Source organism: Silene latifolia, chromosome 3, assembly GCF_048544455.1.
Source record: "Silene latifolia isolate original U9 population chromosome 3, ASM4854445v1, whole genome shotgun sequence".
NCBI classification, from domain to species: Eukaryota; Viridiplantae; Streptophyta; class Magnoliopsida; order Caryophyllales; family Caryophyllaceae; genus Silene; species Silene latifolia.
The window spans coordinates 51774258-51778952 of NC_133528.1; the positions used below are offsets into that span (position 1 = coordinate 51774258).

General features: G+C 39.2%; 1 non-coding gene across 1 annotated transcript; it reads right to left on the minus strand.

Annotated features, from left to right (window-relative positions):
• Positions 1-4211: 4211 nt before the first annotated feature.
• On the minus strand, positions 4212-4318 carry LOC141650499 (small nucleolar RNA R71). The gene has a single exon (XR_012546528.1). It is a non-coding gene; the product is annotated as a small nucleolar RNA R71 (small nucleolar RNA).
• Positions 4319-4695: the final 377 nt, after the last annotated feature.

The following is a 4695-nucleotide window of genomic DNA, read 5'->3' on the forward strand; positions in this document are numbered from 1 at the left end:
AGGATGTTTATATTATTTGCATCATAGCATGTAGTTGCATATTAGAAAAATTTTGAAAAATGCCTAATTTGGAACTTTGACAAGAGCAACTAAGCCATTACAAATACTTGTTCAACTTAAGACTTTGCCTACTAGAATGGTTGTAAAACACCCTAGATAGTGTCATACTAGTGTCTTTTGACCCATGACCCAAAGCCTAGTCAAGGGTTTGCATGTGAGTCACCTATCCAACCCCGTGATGCGATATAGACTTGGTTAACTTGTCTAGGTGACCTTGTTTGACCTTGTGGTAAGGCAACCCAAAAATATTTTCTATCAATAAGTTTGAAGTGCTCATTTCAAAGAATTTTGTCATGTGGAAGTAATTTAATGCCAAGGAAACCTCAAATGTTATGAATTGTTGAATGTTGAGAAATTTTAAGTTGTTTTGATGGAGGCGTACCACTTCGATGTGCTTTGGTGCGGGATCCATTGAATTGGGCCCCCATACGGTTGTGAATTCGGCCGCCCAGAGACAGAGTGACTATCACCCCGAAAAGCTATTGTCTAGAGGTTAACCGGTTGCCTAATAAGCGATTGGCGAAAGCAAAGGACACTAGCCCGGAAGGGACAAACCCCATCTTAAATTTTTGAAATGTGAAAGTTGAAATGAGGACAATTTTGAATACTAGTCATATCCACCCGTTGTGTATAAAGATTTGAGCACTTCATTCCCAAAAATCCTTTTTGTCAAGCCACTTGGTCGAGCTTGGGACGATCCATGACCTTTACTTTTGTAGAGAATTCGAGACTTGTCATGTCATATGCTACTAGCATCATAGGGATCATCATTCCACCACCATCCGATCGCTCTTGACGAAAGCATTTGGAAATTGAGGACGAAAGTAGTCTAGTTTAACACCATTTGGAGGTGATTTAGTGCCATCCTCTTAGCCTTAGTAATTTGTTGAACTAGTATTTGTGAAGGATTACATGCTCTTAAATTTGTTCCTCTTTAGTGCCTCCGCCACTTGATGAGGAAGTGGCTATTCCTTTTGTAGATGCATCCATTATATGATTTTGTGTGCTTAATGTTTGGATGTGTCGCCATTTTGGCAAGACCCACCTTGCCTTGCAAGAAGGCATCCTACCTCATGGTTGTCTTGTTGTGAGTTGAAGGGGCGGAGTGAGACCCGCTAATTGTCTCATATCGGCTATATTATTAGGATAGGTTAGTATTGGTCCTAGTCTTTGTCACCTCTTTACTCGGGACGAGCAAAAGTTCGGTTTGGGGATATTTGATGTGACCATAATTAGCGCACATTTAGTCCCCGAATTAGCCTCGTTCCCATGCTTTTTAGTGCATATTTGGGTCATTTACTATCTTTAGTTCTTTGTTTTGCATATTCTTTGAGATTTTGATCCCTTGGTAGGAAAGGAGTAAGAATCTTGCATTTTCATGGCAAAACGAGGCTAAATTGATCGAATCCAATGACCAAGCATCAAGGAGAGACAAGATTAGAAGGCCTTTGTACATATGATAGTAGATGAGCAATGTTGAGAAAGGATCCTTGAGTCCCCAAGGAAATCCCCAAGGAATTTATGAAGAAAAGGGAAGAAAAGAAGAAGGAATTGTGCTGAACTACAATCCGAGCGGATTGTCTCCAATCCGCCCGTCTCCTCACAGCACAATCCGAGCGGTTTCCTCCAAAGACGCTCGGATTGCACCACAAGAATCCGCCCGGATTCCTTTGAATCCGCTCGTCCTCCATCGCCAGAATCCGCCCGTCCCGACCCTAATCCGCACGGATTCCTTCACAGCCAATTTCGTCTTCTCCAAGCTACAAAGAAAGAAGCCCTTCCTTCGAAAAATACCGGCTCCTCCTTGCTCAATCTAAAAAGTGTAATTACTAGTTTAGCCCTTAGTTAACCCTAATGCATCCTCCCTAATTTTCACTATAAATACCCCATTAGTCTAATTAGAGGAGCATGTTCTTCTTATCAATAATTAGTGTAGTTAATATCAATCAAATCTCTCTTTAGTTTTGTAATCAATAATTAATCAAGTTCTAATACAAGTTTTATTTCCTTAATCTCTCTTTTGTTCATCCTTTATTTTGGGTAATTGAAGATTATTTGGGTTATTATTGGGGGATTGACAACCTCTCAATCAAACATCAAGTACTTCTATTATTCTTGCTTTGTTATTGGAATCATTAGTAGGTATAATCTCTTAATCCCTTTTTAATTATTGCTAATTACTTTCATTTGTTCATCATGTTTCACTTTGTTAGTATGATTGACAACCTTGCTAGCATGTTCAATATGATGATGAGTGAGTAGTTCCTTAGCTAGGGTTAATGGGTGATTAGGGGAAACCAACATGGGGAATGATTCATGCTTAAATTAATATGCTTTCATGGTTTATTTGCTTGCTTGTTTTGATCTCAACTCATGCACATGTTATGTTGGATGAAATGCTAAGCCTATGAATCCTTGCATTTACCACCATCACCTATCTTTTCAATGAGACTTGTAAGACATAAACCAACTCGAGTCTCATTAGACCATGCATGTTGTTGAGTAGGGAAGATTAAGTCGACTTGTAGGTGTTGTACAATCTAATCGATTCGGCTCCGGGACCCAAACTTTCCTAGGATTGTAAGATATAACCCAACTCAATCCATCACAACAATAATTGCTTGCTTATAATTTGAGAACATGTTTGTATGATCATATCCCATGATTCCCCTATGATCCCATGATACCCTAGTGCTTTTTATCAATTGTTTACACCCCTTTTAAATTCATCTTGCTAGTTTATTTTCATTGTTAATTTAGTTAGTGATCTTCTACATCAACCCAAATTGTGACACCCCTAAGACACCACTAGTTTCAATAGAAATCTCATCTCAATTCCCGTCCCTTGGGATCCGACCTTTACTTGCCACTTTACTAATTGTAGAGTTGTTTTGTGAAGTTATAAATTGTGTTTTGATTCGACCGTGACCCAACGACCACATCTATTTGTGAACACGAAACGGACCGATCAACATCCTACCCCTGGCCTGATCCAGCACGGGTAAAATGTCAAGGGGCAATTGTTAGGCCCAGTTTAGCCTGGTCTGACTCTAACCTGGTCTGACCTTATTAGTCTGATTAAGGCAACCAGAGACCGGACAAGTCTAACTACTATTCAGCTATCGAAGAATATTATAGCAAGAAGGCTACTAAATCCTGGAAAAGAAGCCTGATGGTAAGTACAGAATAACCTGGCAGAGCATTAAAACAGGCTGGATTGAGAAAGATAAATAAGAAATGCAGTTGTTGGGAATAAATAATCGTGTCCTATACTCAAGGAAAACCAAGTCCAACCATAAGACCATATCATCTATGAATCAAGACGGAAAGGAGAGAAAGAGCTGAGGATTCGTTAAAAGTAGAATAAGTCAAGCGGATTAATAGGGAGCATGCCCTATTAATCCGGCAACAGCTCCTACATTTGGGAAAGAGGTTGATCATTGTAACGTTGATGATTGTAACGTTAATATAGAAGAGAACTATAAATAGCTTTTGTAAATAGATAATCGGGGATCACTTACTCTTTAATTATTATATATTTTTCTATCTTTCATTACTCCCAAATTATCCGATCTTATATACTAATTTGTACTCAGTTCATCCATATAATATAAACAATATTCTCTATACTTAAGTCTTTTTCTTATTATCTACTCCTTAATCTCTACCAAATATATAGAACTAGATACCCAAATTACTCTCTAATCAGGCCGGATCCGTTCAGGAAAATCCTGCTAAAACAGAACCCAACACAAAATACCACACAAAATCAATCCACAATGCCTAAGTTTTCATCACATTCCGTACCCACCGAGGAGAACCTACCCAATGGTACTCCCACACCACAACATTTGACCGGAAATTTTATTGCTAAATCCGCCTTTATCCAATTAGTCGAAAGGAGCCAATTTGGGGGAATGCCTAGTGAAGACCCTCATTCTCATATGGAAACCTTTTGTGACTATTGTGATGGGATTTCTCAAACCAGTGTAACTCAAGACCAAATTCGATGGGTCTTATTTCCTTTTTCTCTAATTGGTACCGCGAAACAATGGTTGAAGGGCCTTGATAAGGCCACTCTCGGAATTGATTCTTGGAAGAAGTTGGCTCTAGCTTTGTACAAAAAATTCTACCCACCGGAAAAGACTAACATGCTAAGAGCTCAAATTACGGGTTTTAAGCAAAGGGATGAAGAATCTTTGTATGAAGTTTGGGAGCGGTTCAAGGGAATTTTTCGCTCATGTCCTCATCATGGACTTAGCGAGTGGTTCTTGGTACAACAATTTTGGAACGGTCTATATGAAGATTCAACGAACATTCTCAACATGGGATTAAATGGAATGTTCACCGAAGTTGATGACAATCAAACTTGGAACAAAATTGAGGAAATGGCGGTCCATAACTCACAATATAGTAGACCTCGCAAGGCTACTAGAGGAGGAAAGCATGAAGTGGACTCCGTTACTCAATTGGGTGCTCAACTTAGTGCTCACATTGACACAATCAATTTGAAGTTTGAAAAAGCTATGGCTACACTTGAAGAAGCCTCAAAATCACCAAAGCATCATGTTAATGCCATGACGGCATCTTCATCAATCCCAAGTGGGATATGTGAGAATTGTAGAACTTTGGGAC